This window comes from Lissotriton helveticus, chromosome 7 (assembly GCF_964261635.1).
Source record: "Lissotriton helveticus chromosome 7, aLisHel1.1, whole genome shotgun sequence".
Taxonomy (NCBI): domain Eukaryota; kingdom Metazoa; phylum Chordata; class Amphibia; order Caudata; family Salamandridae; genus Lissotriton; species Lissotriton helveticus.
This window is the reverse complement of record NC_136068.1, coordinates 1,554,542,561-1,554,562,281: the sequence shown is the minus strand read 5'-3', so window position 1 is coordinate 1,554,562,281 and position 19,721 is coordinate 1,554,542,561. Positions and strand designations below refer to the sequence as shown.

At 44.2% G+C, this 19,721-nt stretch overlaps 1 protein-coding gene across 9 annotated transcripts in view; it reads left to right on the top strand.

Moving 5' to 3' along the window:
• Nucleotides 1-610: 610 nt before the first annotated feature.
• PPP6R1 (protein phosphatase 6 regulatory subunit 1) overlaps nucleotides 611-19,721 on the top strand; it is a 1,126,148-nt gene continuing 1,107,037 nt past the window's right edge. For 4 of the 9 annotated variants that reach the window (XM_078655037.1, XM_078655034.1, XM_078655041.1 and 1 more), the window contains exon 1: nucleotides 611-736. The gene's annotated coding sequence lies outside the window, so the exon portion shown is untranslated. Of the gene's footprint in view, nucleotides 803-19,721 lie in introns of all 9 variants that reach the window. The other 5 variants (XM_078655033.1, XM_078655038.1, XM_078655039.1 and 2 more) reach the window with 3 other exon arrangements.

Genomic DNA, 19,721 nt, shown 5'->3' with positions numbered 1-19,721 from the left:
ATAATTTCGTTTAAGTATAATGCCCGGAAATTGAAGAATTTACTATTGTAAACCCATTTATTTTTCGAGAGGAGAGGTGTCACCCTACGTAGGCTCCAGTTTCAGAACCAGTTTGTTAATTACCACCGGTCGTAGACCTGGCAGTTAAAGCTCTGCTGCCCTCTATATGACAATCGTCTCACGGACAAGGCCAGCCTGGGAGGAGGAAAGGCAGCCCTGTCATCAATTTTCAATAGTCTCGACGCGTGCACCCCGTGACGCGTTCCGACTATAGATAGGTTCCTCTACCTCCGTCAACCCTCTCCAGCTCCAACATGCCGCTCCCGATCTCTTCCTATTCAAAGTTATTAAGCGAGTATCGCAGTGCACGGCTGAGATGAAATGCCAGAGGTTCCCCTTCCCAACCAAACAAGGGCGACGCTGTCGCAGCCGCCAACTGACACTGCACTACTCGTACTCAGGCACTACGGTCTTCACATCCAATCAGCACTTGGAATAATGGAAAGCGCTCTGGGATTGGCTGAAGAGCCTCTAAAGTTCCAATCCTATGTCACCTTACACAGAACCCGTTCCTCCCACTCTTCATCGTCTCCCCAGTATTTGTTCAGACGACAGATTGGATGTTATACGACCCGGAAGTGTTGAATTTATTGACAAATGACATCCGTTAAAAGATCAACAACGGACAACGGACATTAGGTTGATTTCACGGACGGTCCGTGCAAGTAGCTGACAGGTGGGCAGCTTATTCAGGCCTAAAGACTGATGTGACTGAAGTTGCCAAATCGGAACAGTAAATTTGGTATTTACTCTCATGCATGTTTTTAAGTTTTCATGAACTGTGGGTGGGTAATCTATCGCGGGGACCAGAGAATTGTGAAGGATAGTACCTAGGGTTGAAAATAAACTGTGATCCCTGCAGGTTTTCTGTAAGCCTTCCTTAATTAGAGGGAGGGCATTGCGTAGGGCAAACTGGTTGCCTCCATCTCCACAAAGGGTGGGAGCCTAGGTTTTCCCAGGAAGCATAAGTTATGTTCACGTTATCAAGTGACGGGGTGGAGAAAGACTTATTAATCAGCGAAATGCATAATGTTTCGTATTTTTCATCTAGGTTCTAACATGACATTGCAGGCATCAAAAATAGAGATACCCATAGTTTTTAGTTATTGCGCTAGATGCCTGAAGAATATCTGCAATTTCGTAAAATAAATGACCACATGTGTTTGCGTTGCACTGTAATTTGTTGCTAATGTGTATTTTGCTTTAATACATACGTTGCGCTTGATAATTAAACCCTGTGCTTACTTGTAAGTGTGCTCATTCCAAAATCAGAATGCTTTACATTTCCGCTGTAGAAAAGGAGTAGATGGACTCAAGGATTATGCACAGGGCCACTGGAATTAAGAAGTAGGGGATCACATAATTACGCGGCATGGTTGCCTAAGTTATGCATCAGTTAAAGGCTAATTACGTGCTCCCTTTATTGATAGTTTTTCTTCGTAATTTAGTCGTTTTTATACGTGGTCGTACTGTCTGGGCAGATATTTTACCTGAGTAGTACCAGGTTAACAACCAAATACAGACACAAGTAACTGAAAATGATTAATCTTTGCGAAAGACCTTCCACTGTTCATGAACACATGTTGTCACGTTTTTAGCAGCGTTTGAGCTAGAAACATATTTTTTGTTAAAATCTATAGATTAAGTAGCAGATGATGGATTGTGGCAAATGCAACAAATCCATAATTATGTGGGGGGAAACAGGGCCACAGAATTGTAGAATTGCTGTGGCCCTGATCATATATTTCAAATCCATAATTATGTTAGAGAGGCTGATCCAAAGAATTGTATAATTCCAGTGGTCCTGATCATGTTTAGTTAATCATTGACCTGGAAACTAATGGTGATGAGCATGTTGTAACCCATCTGGGTTAGAAAGCTGAGCACCTGTAACACTAAAAGCAATTCGCATACTTCAGCATTGATTATTACAGTAATCACCATTTCATTCAAAAGACTTAAATTGCGATTATGGGCTATATTTTAAATTGGTAAATGCAATTTGCAAGTTTTTCCTTCTTTCATCTGTAGATAGCTATTCTCCTGATGTTCCAAACGTTGCCATCACTCAAAAGCACAGCATTACGTAAAACCTTCTTAACTTGCAAAGGATTAGAACATTGAGATTCACCTTTGCGAACTCTCCAGGGTTTTTTAACTTTCACTCACATGCCTGCCTTAATGTCAACCACCCCTGAACTGAATTTATAATCAAAAGTACGGTTATATTGTAGATGTTTTTCCAGACTATTGGGCCAGATGTAGGAAGCCTAATTCCGGTCGGTAACAGCCGAAATTACCGAATTTCGTCCGTTACGGACCGGAGTTAGGCTTTTCAGATGTAGGTGGCCAAATTGTAGGATTCGGTAATTTACCGAATCGGTAACTTAAGGAATCGGTAAATTACAGAATTCCTAACATACGGATTCGGTAAATGACTGAATCCTTAATGTAGAGAGCACTCAACTATTAGTTGGTGGTAAATTCTGAATAGGTTTTAAAAAGCAATTTTGTGCTTTTTATTCAGTGCCATGTGGCAGACATACATGCCCTTAGGGGCATGTATGTCTGCCACATGTGCACCCATGCATTGTACAGGGGTGCAACAGGGTGTCAATGTGACACCCTGCCACCCTTGTAGGTCTAGCCCCTATTACCGATTCGGTATTTACCGAATGGGTAATTCTCATTCATTCCTATGGGCCTCAAGGCCCATAGGAATGAATGGGGAATACCATTTACCGAATTTTACAGATTCGGCAAAATTTACCAAATCATTAGCTACATATCATTTACCAATTCAAAAATACCGAATCGGTAAAATTCGGTATTTTAGAATTGGTAAATGATATTTACCTACATCTGGCCATTGTTTTTTATAGAACTCATAGAAATATCACGACTAGTACTTTTACGTAACCACTCAGGATTACATTTAGTTCTGGCAATACGTCCTCATTATTTCAAATGGAGACATTTTTAAAGCCTCATGAACATTGGTTCTATATGCCCAGACAGCTTTAAAAACTTGAAGTTCCCAATCAGTCCCTTTCATGCCAGCAATTTGAATAGCATTTTATGTTTTTTGTTAAATCTCTCACACATGCCATTCCCACTAGGGTTGTATAAAAATGTGGGTTTGTGTTTTACAGCAACTCTTTCAAAGTAACTTTTAGCTAACTTAGACAAAAATTGGACACCGTTGTCACTAATGATTTGAACAGGAATGCCTTCATTTATAAACACTTTGTCAATGAACAGAAGCAGAATCAATTTTGTCTACGATGGAAATAGTGGGCAACCTAGAGAAAATGTCAATAATGGAACTAATATACTTAGGAGTGTCACCAATGGGTCCCATAATGTCAATAGCGGCAGTGTGCCAGGGACCATCAGGAATAATAGGCTCACACGTGTCATGTCTTAAAGTTTTAAGTGCTTTGTCAGAGTTAGAACAAATAACACATTCTCTGACAATTCTTTCAGCATTAATATCAATACCTGGCCACCAGTTCCATTTTTTAACATTTTGTTTGGTCTTCAGTTTATCACAATGATTTTCGTGACATAAATTTAAAATGGGATTTCTTAGAGATGTGGGAGGGATTGCTTTGTCTCACCGGAATACAGTATTGTCAGTAATGGATAACTCGTTTCTTACCTCCCAAAATGGTAAGACTAGATGTACGTTGGATTTCTCAGGCCAGCCTTGACGAACGAGGGAGATAAGAGAAACCAAATAATTTTCTTTCAAGTATTCATCTTCCCACTTTTCTTTTTTGATACAAAAAGGACTCTCATCATGAATAAGTACACATGTAAAGAATCCCACTTATTAACAACACATTCATGAATGTCTAATGGCATACGAGAAAAGAAATCGGCAAGAACATTGCTTTTGCCCGAACATATTCTAACTTGTAAATAAAATCCTGTAACCGCATTGACATCCTGGCAATCCTAGCTGAAGCCTTAAACAACCCTTCAGTAGTAAGTAATTTCACTAAAGGTTTATGATCAGATTTGACTGTGCATTCTTTGCCCCAAATAAAACTTCTGAAATGTTCCAAAGCCCAAACGACAGCTAAAGTTTCTTTCTCTATGACTGAAAACTTACATTCAGGAGGGGAAAGGGCCCTAGAAGCGTATGCAACGATTGATTCTATCCCTTTCTCATCAATTTGGTAAAGAACACCGCCTAATCCCTTATTGCTGGCATCTACAGCAACATGCTCGGTTTTGAATGGGTATCTTTATGTTTGGAAGACTGAATTATAGAAGGGTTTTTCTTGCCCCCTTTTTCGGGCAGTTTGCGTGCTGTAGCATACCAGTTTTGTTTACCTCTATTCCGACTCTAAAAAACGAAAATAGTAAAATGAGGCCATCCATAACGAAATTACTGCAAAATATACCTGTGTCGAATGATATGCAGTAAACAGATTATCACATAAATATAAGGGAATGGATTTTGGTAAGTATATATGTTTAATTAAAAAGAATAACGTTATACTGTTCTGAAATCTTGTTTTAAGTGAGAGCCAGAGGATTGCAAAAACAAGAATCTGTGCACTCTGTTACAAAATAAAAGGCAGTAAACATCAAGACCACAACTCCATGTCAGTTTGCTCTTTGGGAGTTGGTTGCGGTGATTGTTTTCATACTCTTATACAAAGTGTTTATTCTTAAACATTGTTAAGGGCTGATCTACATTACACAAAGTAGAAGCAGTTAACTTACTTATGCTTAGAACCATACAAGACAAAAAGAGAGAGTTTATTTTACGATAACTGGAGTTTGAGGGAGGTGGAAATAGAATGTAAAACAGCTGCCTTGTCAAAGCTCAGAATATTTAAGTAATTACACAAATGCTGAAATGGAATCTCGGCTTTATTACCTTGATTAAAGAAGGGGGCCTATGGGGCATACAATATCTGAGAGTGTGGAATTGTAAGATAGTTGAAGCCTTTGAAGATCTGTTATTTTTTAGCATCTCCTTTGGTAATTAAATTTACGGTAAGGGCACATAGAAAGCAATGACACCCTCATTCCTGGGGTTTACAAAGGGCTTTCATGAAGGAGGAAGCAACTACTTTTTATTAATATTTTTAAGTTGTTAATCTGATTTTATTTTTGTTTCTGGGGCATAATCAGATTATGTATTAATTTTTATATAGCACAAACGCACATACTGGAATTCATATCAAAGGGCATTTACAGAACACAATTTGTAAAAAGAAATTCATCCAAAAATGTATTACATTTACCTGTCTGTTTCTGAAGAAACTATTGATATATTTTCACTCTAGGTGAGTGATGAGGGTATACTTATTTGGATAATTGCAGTGCTTTGTAAATACTACTGGAAATAGAAAGTGGGATCTTCAAGGGAGGCAGGTATACAGTGACCCTGGACCAATATCCTTAGTATACAGGCTTTACCAACACCCCAGTGTCCTGTGGATACAAGAAATATTTGAAGTGGGCTGTGTGTTAATCCAATGGCAAAGAGTCTATTTTTCCCCACTTGCACCATACTATTTTACAAACCGCTCTTCCTTGTTATGGATTACTAATTCAGTTACAGTCTTATTTAATTCATTGTATGCATTTATCTGACACTGTCCATGCATTCTACCTTTTTGTACTGCTTAAAAACATTAAGTAGAGCCAAGTTCAAAATGTGACTGATCTTTACAGTATGATTTTAAATCGGTCAATTCTTTATAAACTGTATAATCTAAATTACAAATTGGATTATTTCAAGTTGTCAAATTTAGTTTTGCTCACTGTTTATTTTTGTGCTCAGGCCATTATGGTCCAGTAAATGTGCTGTGATGGAGACAATAGTGCTTGGTTTGTTTTGCTTTGCAAATTTTGAAACTCCTTCCATTTTGCTACGTTTTTTTTTTTTACCAATATGACAGAGTATTACTTTGTTTAGCATTAAAAAGGTCTGCACTAACATTAATGTTGGATTTGATCTATTTTATTTTGTAAGCCCAGTCTCTGTTTGACTATAGTGTGTTATACCATATTTGCTTCACCCGAACACAAAGAAATGTTCATGCTCATTTACACATTACCTATGTTTTATTAAGTAAATGCATTAGCTTATTGCTGTGGTCCAGTGTCTTTATACTTGGAAGACTGAATTATAGCGCTGACAGTACCTGTGTAAGGGGTTTTCTTGCTCCCTCACGGGCAGTTAGTTTGGATGCTGTAGCATACCCGTTTTTTAAGGCACCTACCGATGGGTCTTCTGAGAGACGTTCTTTATACTTCCTTTTCGAAGTTCTTGTTTTTATAGACTTGCCTTGTTATCGCAACGACGTGCTTTTTCAGTATTGTTGAATGTTGCACTGATATTATCACAAATTGGTAGACAAGGGGACAGTGAGCCTAAAGAGGTTCAGTACCCTAGCTCCCAATTACAAGCCTATAGTACACAAGAGTGTAGCTATTCCTAAAGAGGTAACAAAACAAAGGTAGGAAAAAACAAAGATACGGGGGTGGGGGGAGGCTTCCTTATTAGGAAGTGATACCCTCACACCTGCAAAGGTGTCATTGGGTGTTTTTGCCCCGTGTGGGGTCGGCGCTGCAATATCCCACGGGCTCCACAAGAGGGCTCTTTGGTTGAGATCTTTTAAAGTAAAAACGCTGTGAGGGTGAGTGCAAGTGTATGGAGCAGGTGAAACTGTGGGTTAAAAATATCACAGAGGTACCCAAAGGCTGAAATTTATTCCTTGGTCCCCCTGGTAAGGTTAAAAAGCAATAGCTAAACTGTTACTTCCCAACAATGAGCAAACACAATTTAGTCGTGAGTGCAAGTGGCGCGGGTGGGGTCGACATGTTTCACCTCCTATTGGTCCAGGAGAGGATCCATGGTGTTTCATCAGGACCGAGGGGATGTCTACTAAAAATGTATATCTGTCCCTACCCAGATTCGGGGTGTAGGTATCGCTAGATTACAAACCTGTACACTCGTAAAAGTGAGAGCAATAAAACTGGTGAAAGAAAAACCTTTGTGTTAAATAAGCTAAATAAAAATTTAAACCTGTGAGAGAGAAGTAAAAATAGGGTAAGAATAGAACCCCGGAAATTATCTACAGGGGCTACAAAATGGCGTATTTTTACGAATAACATGCTCCATGTGCAATATGGCCCTTTCGCATTGCATGGTGTCGCTCATTCCGAGATCTAGAGTGAGTGACATGCATTCACGTGCTGTTTAAAAGTATATTAACAGGTACACAAGATTAACAAAGACACACATACGTTGTAGGTGATGTGTGCGCACTGAGACAAATTCTTATATTGTGAGGGATTCAATACTTACTCTCATTTTGCAAGGATCGTGCTCCTAGGTCCGAGCAGGCGCTCGTATCTAACTTGCGGTAAGAGATATGCGGTATATGGGTAATGAGGGGCTCATTATTAAAAACAGAAAATGGGCAGTTTTGAATGTGGTCTGACCGCTTGGCATACTGTACTCACAATTCTCTTTGCGGTCGTTGGTATCGCCACCTACCCAAACGCCCGGTAGCCCGGATACTCTGTCCAGAGCAGGTTAAATGGCAAACCCGGTGCCGACAGGGGTGTGGGGGGGGGGGAGTGTGGGGTGGGGGGGAAGCTTCATTTCGTGTCCCACATGACCGATAGTCACTGGCTATGAAGGATAAGGGGTTGGGTGCCAGTAATTGGAGCTCGTCGCCTGATCCCGTGGCGGCCATCTTTAAATGATAAATGCGACTGCCCGGGACCAAGACTACTATGCAAAAAGTGTTTTTTTTTTTTTTTGGGTTGCAGAACATCAACCCTGTTTTTCAGCCTCCAAATAAGGAGGCCTCCACCCAAAAGTATTGTAATGGAGGAGTACAAACAGACTTTGACAAATGGCTTTGCTTTGTTTATGGTGACTAGCTTTTGTTTGAGCTTTAAAAAGTGTTTTTCAGTGTAAGGTGGTAATTTTGTAAGGTTGCTTTGTGTTAAACACAAATAATAGTACATGTTTTTTTTTCCACAACAAATTTTATTGGTGACAGCCGTAACTGGTCTAGTGTGTCCAGGTTCCCACGTAGTAGAGTATACATAGTAGCATTAATGATGTAAAATTTTCGATTCCAATACAACAATTGAAAAACTAATGTAATCAAACCTATTTTCCCCACAGTAAACAGTAGTGTCGTACATTTGGTATAAAGTTGAGTGCATGCCTTACTCAACCACCCAGATCGAATAGAAAAAACATTTACATTCACGTTCATCCAACACCATTTATCGTTTTGTCCATTACTAATCTTTTGCTACAGCTGTAATGGGCTCCAAATACAAATCTGCCCATCTCTTCCAAATCTTGAGATACTTCTGGGGGCAACCTCTTGCTTCATATACCGGTAATTCCAACCCCATACAGAAATAAAGTCCTTTTTGGGTTTCGTCCTGGCGTTGCAACTGCGTAGCAGTTGCTCCGCCCAGGCGAAATCTAATGTTATCTCTATATTGGGGACTTGTGACCGCCCCTTCTTCCATTGGCTAGCTCCATAAATGGAGGCTAGCCATTGGAAGAGATTGGCCGTCAATCACGTTTTCCAGAGAAAACGCGATTCGGGGGCGTTTCTGGGTCTTTTTTTAAGCCCCGCCCCTTGTTGCCGTGTGTCCCGGGCCGCGCTGTGATTGGCTGCTGGCCCGGGACACCCCAGTGACGTCATTCCCCGGGCCGCGCTGTGATTGACTGCCGGCCCGGGACCTGACTTGTTTTATTAGTAGTATAGTTGTTGGTCAATTAGTGTTATTTATAATGTAATTACGAAGTGGAGACGTGGTGTCTTGGTAACCATGGTCAGCGTATCCTGGTGGCAAGTTACCACATGTCCTAGAATGGAATGCGAGGGGGCAGTTGGAGCAGGACTGGGGGAGAGAGGACGCCTTCTTGCAGCTTGCTCCAATAGGATCTACACATTTACCTGTGAGTTGTCTTTCTTCACTACCCAGACGTCATGGGCTGGGTGAGTAGGTTAAGACTGTAGGCCAGGGCTCACAAACATGCATTCTGGCAGAGGACTTGCCAGGACTCAGACCTGCTGCCCAGAATTGGCGAATATAGTGGACTCGTCAGCTCGCTAGAATCAATGGCGTCTTCAGCCAGGACTCGGAGGCGCGCGCGCGGCAAAACCCGCGGAAAAGCGGCGCGAGAACACAGGGCCAACACTCCAGAGACAGACGTCTCTGACAGACAGTGGGACAGCTGGGCGGGCCAGGTGCGGCCGCGGCGCGGCGCGGCTAGTGGTATTTAGGACGAGATCTGCAGGCCGAGGTCAGCCCAGTCTGCGGTATATTTAGCCCCCGAGGCCTCGCTCCCACCTGCTGCGCCTCGGGGTCTCTGAGTGCGGGTCACGAGGCTCCGGTTACATGCGGAGGGGCTGCGGGCCCACGGGTGTCCTGTGGGTGCACTGCCAGTCTGTCTCCCCCCAGAAGGAGGAGGAGGGTCTTAGCACAGGAGCACCAGGTAGGGCAGTTTCGGTGGCACCGGTGTGAAAGAGGCCCGGGCTGCATTGGTGGGCTGCATCCGATGCTACACGGTCGGTCATTGGCTCTGCGTGCAGCGTTTGCTTGGGCATGTCACTTCCCCTCATCTGAGCAGGGTGCAAGGAAAGGCTGTGTGGGGCACATCCAGAGACTGTCAGCAGCCTCGGAGTACAGGCATATTGTGAAGCGATTGGAGGAGGTTCGGGGACAGACGGACAGACTGCGAGAGGAGGAACACGGGACACTTGGACAGTGTCTGAATCTTTGGGTTTTATACACATGACGCGCAAAGCGATTGGGTTCACACGAACATAGTGTGGGGCGGGACATGGGTCAAGGATGTCACACGGGCATATTGTGAGGCTGGAGCACATACGCAGTGAGGCGAGCTTGTTGGGTCTGATGGCTCATGCGTGGCTGCAGGAATCGGTGTCACGTTCACATGGAAACTGCAAGACCTTCTAGTGCATGGATACTCGCAAACATTGTTCCAAGGGCCACAAAGTATAGTCTGTGGGGTGCCTGAGGGTCGCTTTGATGCCAGCAGGGTGGGAGATAGTCTGTACAGGGTATAAAGTTGGGCATGGGGGACATCTGCTGAAAGCCCGTCTGCCCCATCTGAAGTCCTTGCACCCGTCCACCGCCCTGGTGAGAAGCTGAGTCCGGCAGTCCTTGCACCCGTCCCCCGCCGTGGTGAGATGCGGAGACTGGCAGTCCTTGCACCCGTCCACCGCCCTGGTGAGAAGCTGAGTCCGGCAGTCCTTGCACCTGTCCCCCGCTCTGGTGAGATGCGGAGTTCGGCAGTCCTTCCACCCGTCTGCGTCAGAGGTTCCAGGGAGCAGCTTTCACTTAAGAGCATGGCCGAAAACAGGGAACCAATGAGCACACATGCCAACATTTCAGAGGAGGTAAGGGGTAGATAAAAAACAAAAAACAGAATCGTGAGAATGCGCCTGTGTGTGTTTGCCTGTGTGTTTTTGTGTGTGTGTGTGTGTGTGTGTGTGTGTGTTTGCCTGTGTATTGGAAAGCATTTGTGTGTGTCTTGTTGTAGGTGTAATGTTACTTATTGCATTCTATAGCTGGAGGCAATGACGGAAGCAGCAAAATACCAGCGGGGGGTGGGGGGGCTCTATGCGCGTATATTTTTAAGCCATGCCCCTATTTGCATCTGTCCCAGTTGTTTCATTCCATGTAAAGCTCTGCTGGCTCCCCCAGATGCGCCTCGAATTCAGATATTTCCGCTGAAGTACACTGCTCTCCTCATTCAGGCAGCGCTGTAGTGTCACATGAGAGAGCATGAGGGGGGTTTGGAAGGAAACTGAAATAGTAGGGACTGCTGTCATTAGTAACTGAAAATGAATGTTTTTTTTGGTGTCCCTTTTGCGGTAGTCAGACTACAACAAACACTGGGCCTCTCTTTCCGTTAAGTCTTTGCTGCTGCTGTGAAATGCTGTTTTCGGCCCCTTGGAGCTCTGACACTACTTCCTGCCAGAGCCTCTGATTGGCCAGTTTTGTTGTAGAACATTATGCTCTTGTCTTAAATGTGAACACTCCAGGAGTTTGAAATTAACTCTTTCTCCCAGCCTCGCAGACGGAAACATGTATGTGTCTGTGTGTGCACATGTGTCTCTGTGTGTGCGTGCCTCTGTGTGTGCACATCTGTGTATGTGTGTGTGCCTGTGTATGTGTGTGCATCTGTGTATGTGTGTGTGCCTGTGTATGTGTGTGTGCCTGTGTATGTGTGTGCCTGTGTATGTGCATGACTGGGCGTGTGTGTGCATCTGCATGTGTGCGTACCTGGGTGTATGTGCACATCTGTGTGTGTGGGGGTGCGTGCGTGGTTGTGTTTTGGGGGTGCGTGCGTGGTTGTGTGTGTGTGCGCATCTGCGTGTGTGTGCGTTCCTGGGCGTATGTGAGAATCTGTGTGTGTGCATCTGTGTGGGTGTGTGCACATCTGTGTATGTGTGTGCGCCTGTGTATGTGTGCGCCTGTGTATGTGTGCGCCTGTATATGCCTGGGCGTGTGTGCGCCTGTGTGTGTTTGCCTGTGTGTTTGTGTAGGTGTGTGTGTGTGTGTGCGCATCCGTGTGTGTGTGTGTGTGTAAAGTAAAGTAAAAGTAAAGTCCACATTTGTAAAGCGCACAATCACCCGTAAGGGTCTCTAGGCGCTGGGGGGCCGTCGGGAAGATTAAGCGAGCTATTGCCCAGAGTCACATGGTGCTGGGCTAACCTGCCGCCGGAGCCGGGTATCGAACCGTGGTCCCCAGATTCCAGCGTCAGTCGCCCTGGCCGCGGCGCCACACCTCTCCGTGTGTGTGTGTTTGCCTGTGTATTGGAAAGCATTTGTGTGTGTACGTGCCTGTGTGCATGGGTGTGTGCGTGTCCAGGGCAATGCAATCTGTCCCTTCTGTCAAGATTAACATACACATGAATGTTATGTTGTACCACATGTGCCGTTGTCAGAATGAAGTGACTGCTGATGTGACACGGGGTTCTGATCAGGTGTTTCCCGCCAGCCTGAAGTCTGCTTTCAGTCAGGCGGAGCTCAGTGTCCTGGTCCCTGCAAGGGGCGAGCCTGAGCGCTGACATTTTTGTTATTTGTTATTTCAAATGTGGCTGTCTTTGTCAAAGTATTCAGAGGGGTCACAAAGAATAAGGCCTCGGCGTACAAACGTACAGCCGTAACGTACCCAAGCTCGAAGATTCCTTTTCTGCTCCCGTCCCTTACACTACGACTGCCTACCCCTTCACTGTCTCCCCGCCTAGCCTCTTCGCTCTTCCTTTCTATCCTATCCTTCCCACTCTCTCCTCTCCCTTCCCTCTTGAAACCCCATAAAATGCTGCAGTTTACTTTGTTTGGGTTACTGCAGTGCAATGTCTTTTCTTTACTTATTATGATGATGTGTGTCTGTGATATGGTCATGGTGGTGACTTATGCATGTGGTAGTTACGTGCCAGTGTGACGTGTTTGTGATGACATTTGTGGCAATATTTTGTATGGGTTATGCTATGTTCTGCCGTGACTTGTGCATGTAATGATGCACATCTTGGTCAAGTGCATTTTAAAGTATGCGTTTATTTGTATGTAATTGAGTATGTGGCTCCTGACTGTGAATTATGTATTTGGTGATGTATGTGGTACTAGTGTGTGTATATGATGACGTACATTGAAGGAGGCAAGAGTCAACATAGCATTTCTGCTCAGCACTTATTATTCTAAGCACAAGCCTTTAATGGCATACAATACTTTATTTGTTAACAAGGGTTTTCCATTTCCGGACTCAATATTTGGTGTATATTTATGGTTTCAGTACATTGAAATCTAGCCCACTGCTAACCACATACTTCCAATACCACAGCTGTCCGGCTGGTTTGCACTGCTCACCAGATATTGGCCTTGATCATAATATTATAATGTGGCCTGTGTATTAACTAATTAAACATTTTACTTAAACACTTCTGCATTTAGACTGCGTTTACATAAACAATGTCAGCCTGTCATTTATTTTATGGGTTCTGATGTTTTCCTTACTTAGCAAATTTGGTTGCAATGCTTCTTACTCTCCTGTTTGTGGATTGGGTATTCCCTCCATGATCACGCCCATCGTTGCCAGATCTCTGATTTATTCTTATCAAGTAGAGCTGCTTCCCTGCCCCCTCGGTTTTGTGTGTGCCTCTGTTGCCTGCTTGCGACCCGGTTTTGTGTGTGCCTCTGTTGCCTGCTTGCGACCCGGTTTTGTGTGTGCCTCTGTTGCCTGCTTGTGACCCGGTTTTGTGTGTGCCTCTGTTGCCTGCTTGTGACCCGGTTTTGTGTGTGCCTCTGTTGCCTGCTTGTGACCCGGTTTTGTGTGTGCCTCTGTTGCCTGCTTGTGACCCGGTTTTGTGTGTGTCTCTGTTCCCTTCTTGTGATCCAGTTTTGTGTGTGTGTGTGGGTGCAAATGCAATAGATGTCGCATTTGCGAGAGATTAGGCTATTGGCTTTGTAAATGACAATGCCATTTATTTAGGTTTTCAAAGCCAACACATAAATAAAAATGTTGTCATTTACATTGCCAATAGCTTTAACTTTTCCAAAGGCGAAACCGTTGCATTGTAAATGCTTGTTTCTATACTCCCAGTGATGGTGGGGAGGCGTCTTTCCACATCTTAGCTATGTCTCGTTTCGCCAGTGAAAGGAAGAGGAATAAGAAGTGCCGTTTGTATATGTTGCCCCCGATACCATCAGTGATGTGGAACAAGGTCAATCGTGGTGAGTGTGGAATGTCCCACCCCAAACCTCTGACATGCATGCAAGTACGCCCGGCCAGAACTTAAAGTGCCATGCCTTGCCACACATTATGTATAAGGGTACCATCTATAGTTTGGCAACGTAAGCAGAAAGGAGAATCGATTTAGCTCAATGCACCAGAGCAATATCTAGTATAGTAGGTATTTAAATTGTATGAGTATCAATTGTGCTGCAATAGCCGAGCCACATGGGGACTCCAGTGCCTCTGCCTAGTCCTCATCATCTAGGGTGCGCAAGTCTTCCTGCCAAGCCTTGCGTGTTTTTCTGAGTGTGGTGGGGCTCTTTGTGACTAGTGTTCAATATATCTTAGTGATCTTATGTTCTCCGAGTTCTCCCATAAATACATTAGCCTCAATAGGGTTAAAATCGGGTATAACTTCCTGGTGTGTGAGGTAAGGGGACAAGGCATGACGGAATTGTAGATAGATATTTATAGAATTACGATCAAGGCATTTTATGTTCTTGTTGGAGTTCCTGAAAAGACTTTATGGTCCTAACATGAAGCACATCCCCCACCGTAGATATACCAATAGCCTCCCAGCCGGAGAAGCCAGATAGCCTCGATAACTGAGTAAGAAGACCATTGTGCCAGAGGGGCGCTTCCTTTGTAAATCTGTCCCACCGCCCCATTTAATGTAGCGATTGTTTCCAGATCTTTAAATATCATAGCGGTTGGCAGCAGCAGCACTTTTAGTGTCTGGCCCGCATAGAGGATTGTGTGTAGTGACATATTGCACATCAGCCAGCGTTCAATTGCATATGCGGGACTCCAGTCAGTCAGTCAAAAGTACTTTATTCGGTTCATAGCAAAAACCATAAAAGTATACAAACGTCAAGGATCAAGCCCAAAATACAATACAAAGTTTAAAAACTAACAATGCATACAATACAGTAAAATTTCATCCATTAGCAAACATTTTCGAGACAAGGGGACATAGCGCGGAACAGGACATTCCACTACAGTTTCTAAAATCCACTATTTACAACTTGTCCACTTGATTTTTTTCCTTAGTCTCATAGCTACTGTCAAAAAGTTCGCTACATTAAAAATTTCCCAGATGTTAGACAATAGCTGGAGGTACATAAGGGCCGGTTTGACTTGTCTAAACCCTTTATCTTTGATTAGAGGTCGAATGAACTTATTTCTGATTAAGTTAAAATATTTACAAAAAAACAAAGTGCGTAGTGTCCATAATGGAGAATCCGTCACAAGGGCAGATCTCCAGGTCTGTTGACCTGGTCCAACCTGGACGTTCAGTAAGAAAGAGGTGAAATTTGTTCAACCTGAACTTGGTCAACAGGAATCTGTGATTAGCATTATTGACCATTCTCAGGTATAATTCTAACTCACTGTAATTTATTAATAGCTGGTGAGCCCTTACAGATGGTCCTTATCTTCTCTATCGAGATACTTTCTGAGCTTGTATGTGTCTTTTGCCCATTTCACACCCCCCTTAACTAGGTTGGATGGCTGATCAAACCGTTCTGGACGACCTAATATGTCAGCTAATTTTTTGACGTAGTTTAGCCATGGGATGTAATTGCTATGCTCAAGGGCTAAACAGTCCCTCAAAACCTCATGATTTAATTCCAATTTGGGGTTCAGCCATACTGCAATCCATTTTAAAAGTGGTGCTATAGCTATTCGATCTTCCAAATAGTCCACCCCACATTCTTGGTGGACAATATAACCAGGGGTCGATTGAGGGACCGATAAAATAGTCTTCAAAAACCTGTCCTCTACAATCTGTAACATCTTTACATTTTTAAAGCCCCATAAATCTGCCCCATACATAGCTAAAGAAATACATTTGGCATCATAAACTTTCAAAACTGCCTGTAAAGGTTTTACTCCTAATTTCCGCGAAAAACCAAGTACGGCCAAAGTAGACCTTGCAAAAACATTACGTTTAGAGGCCAATAGGGGCAACCATGTTGAGCTATCATCAAAAATGACCCCTAGGTAAGGAAATCTCGAGACCTTGGACAACACATTCCCCTCACAATGCAGGGTCTTCATTGTTTTGCCATTCTTTGACACTAAGGTCTAATACTTTCATAAAATCATAAAATGAGTTTAAAAGGCGTTGTAGCCCTACTGGTGTGCGAGCTAAAAGAGCGGCATCATCCGCATAAAGTAATGCCGGTATAGAAAACTTGCCTGCTCTCGGTAAATCATTGCACGCCTCCCCTAACACAGCACCCAGTTCGTTGATATAGAGGGTAAATAGTAACGGGGCTAGGATACAACCCTGCCTAACCCCATTCGTGATCCTGATCATACCTGTGCAGTTGACCTGGTGATCATATCTGACTGTGGCCTTGAGGTCCCTATGCAGATCTGCTAGGAAATACACAATGTTTTCATCCATGCCTAGCTTTAGAAGCAAGCCCCATAATTTGGACCTGTTCACTCGGTCAAAGGCCGAGGACAGGTCCATGAATACTATATAGAGCGTACCCCTTTTGGCAATTGTATATTTCCCAATTAATAGTTGGAGATTGAGGCTTTGGTCTATTGTGCCTCGCCCCTTCCTAAAACCAAATTGCAAGGCAGAAAGGGTATTCGTTTCTTCTAGTTTATCTGTTAATTTGCTCAAGACAGCCCGGCCTAAGGCTTTCACTGCAGAATCAATAAGGGAGATCGGGCGATAATTACTAGGTTCCCCTCTATTACCTTTTTTAAAAATCGGTACAATGACTGATTCAGACCAGGTAGCCGGAATGCCGGATTTACACACTCTATTAAAAAAATTAGTTAAAACTTTGGACCATAGCTTGATATCTGCTTTAAAGAGGTCGGTAGGAACACCGTCGGGTCCTGGGGCCTTGTTACTAGTCATTTTCCCGATTGCTTCTGCCACCTCTGCCTCAGTAACCAATAAAGTGTACGAGTGCAAAATAGGGGTGGGTGAATCCTCCTCCCCTATATTTACCCCTTCATAGACTGATTTAAAATGAGAGAACCACTCCTGTTCCTGGATACCACAATCCAATTGATTGTTACATGGGTCGTGAAAATAAGGTTTATTGACTACAGGCCAGAATTTGGCACTATTCTTTAGCACATCAATGGAGGTTAATTCTTCCCAGGCGGCTTCCCTAATTTCTCGTCTTCTAGCTTCCACGACACTTTTATAGGTTTTCCTTAAAGAAGCCACATGGGACCTATCAACAGGTTTACATTTTAGGGCAGTCCTTAATTTTTTTTTTTTCACAACAATATTTTATTGATTTTATAGATCGGGTAAGCAAAAACCGCAGACCTCCACAGTCAGGAGAGTCATGCCACAGTGTTAAGTATACAGAAGCAAAATGCAGGCCCAATCAGGAACAACCCCACCCAACCTCCCCACCACCCAACACACCCAGACGAGCCCCCTACCCACCCCTTATCCCTCCCTAACCCCGTGCACGTGTTCATTTCTAGACACCCATAGTCGGTCAAATCTGGTAAAAGAGCCAGTGTCTCCTCAGGCCCACAGCCGGTCCACTGAATCTGTTTCTCCGTCAGCTGGTTCCACCGGGGGATCAAGTAGCAAACCCCTATATTCCGCCCACCTTTTCCATATCTTGAAATGTTTACGGGGACACCCTCTTGCTTCAAATACCAGGCGTTCCAAGCCCATGCAGTAATCAATCCCCGCCTTCCAAGCACTCAACGGGGGGGCCCGCTCACTCTTCCACGCCTGCGCCAGGTCTCGTTTGGCAATGACAAGGCCCAACAGCAACAGATGACGCTTGTAGATGTTTCCCCCAACACCCTCTAGGACATGGAGCAGGGCCAAGCGAGGAGTCCGGGGAAGATCCCATCCCAGCACCTCCCAGTCCTTAATTTTTGATTGGCTAGTGAACAATTATGATCAAACCAGCCGACCCCCCCAGAGTTCTTTGCTTTGCCAGGACGTTTAAGATCCGCAGCTACCTGAGTACAAATTATTTGGTAAGCATGGAAAACCTGCTTATCCCCTACTTCGGGGTCCATACATGTGTGCATCTCCATGCCTCTGTTAATATAAAGGTTATTTAAGAAATCTTCAGGAACTACCCTACTCTATCTGATCCTGCGAGCCTGATCTATCAGGCAAATATCATACTTATCAACCCTATTTTGGCATTTTTCAGGTATTTTAATTAGGTCTATAATGCTATGGGTCACTGGATTATGGTCGCTAAAGTGTGACCAGGCCACAGAATAACTGATGATTTCGTTCCCCAGCAAAAGGCTAATAAAGATATAATCAATGGTAGAGCAACTACCTCTACCTTTGAAAGTGGGTATCTCCTCATCTTCCCTTTGCGGGAGCATCAGACCATGGTCAGCCAGAATTTTTTCGAGTTTCGAGGAGGTCTCCCTGTGCAGAGTGCTCAAAGTGAGTATCACCCTGCTCAGGGGGGCCTAACTGGTCTAATGACAAACATTTATCTGGGCACCCATGAATGTTAAAATCTCCCAGGAGAATGATCAAACAGTGGTTATCATTAGCCTCCCTATAGTCTGCCAAAAAAAGGTTAAGGGTAACCAGATGGTCAGTTGTAGTGACCCTGTCATATGAATTATAAAAATTTACAATTAAAATATTACAAGCCCCTTTACTGGCAATTTGAACTGCCAAATAATAAGGAGAACTTGTTGCTATCTGAGTCTGAGTCCCGGGGATAGTTGCCGCAATTAATGTAACCAGCCCTCCCTTCGCCCTCCCCATGGGTGATGCCACCGCAGGAAGAAAATGCGTAGAGTAGCCGTCTAGGCTGAGGATGTTCCCTGTATCCCAGGTTTCTTGTAACCCAATGATATCTGCTGCCCCTATAGATTCTCTCCAGATTGGGTCATCTATTTTATTCCCTAAACCTGCGATGTTCCAGGTTACGAATTTTATAGTTACACTACTGGATAGGGTGGCCAGCCTGTCTGATGTGCAATTTACACCTGTTAAAGAGTCGCGAACATCAGCTGATTTCGGGATGTCAGGTACAGAATCCTCAGCCGTCTCTAAGGGGCCCCATCTATCTCCATACCACCAATCGTTCAAGGTGAGGTGCAAGGCCGCATAATATGACTGGACGTCCATCGTTGCGAGGCCCCCACAATGTCGATTGTTCTCAATGCAACCGGGGCTGAGACCCCACCCCAGAGGAAGTGTCTAAGAGTTGTATTCATTTGCCTAAACCAAGTGGATGGTATCGAGTATGGGTGGTTTTGAAGTTTGTATAACAGGCGGGCAGGGAGACCATCTTGAACATGGCAGATCTGCCAAACAGAGCGGCAGATGCTACCAAGAGCGGGTCGGTGCCTCAATCTGCACCCACAGAGGTGCCAGGTTCCTTTCCCAAGATACGGGCTGGGAGGACGATCGAAAGACCCCAAGATACTTAAACCTATCCTGAACCATCGTTATCTCATTTGCCCACGTGGCAACCACCCCGCAAAGGCCACAGGAAGGATTTCCGGGTTTTCAGATACAGTCCAGATGTCTCACCGAAGATCTACATTATCCTGAGCTGTCTTGGACCCAACCGGTCAGGTTGTGTAAGAAAAAACAAAACCTCATCGGCATAGAGAGCTATGTAGTCTGAGATTTCCCTGGACCATTCAAAACCACGGATATGTGCGTTCATCTGCACCCAGGCCGCAAGAGGCTCCATAGCCAGTGCGAATAAATACGGAGGAAGGGCACAACCCTGGTGGGTACCTCGACCGATGAGGAAGGTGTGAGAGGTTAAGTCTGCAACGCGGATAGAGGCAGTTTATAGAAGTTGAATATATTGAAGAAGGCGGGGGCCGAAATTTAGTTGACTCAGGAGTGTGAAGAGGTAAGTCCAGCTAAGAGTCGAATGCCCTGTCGATG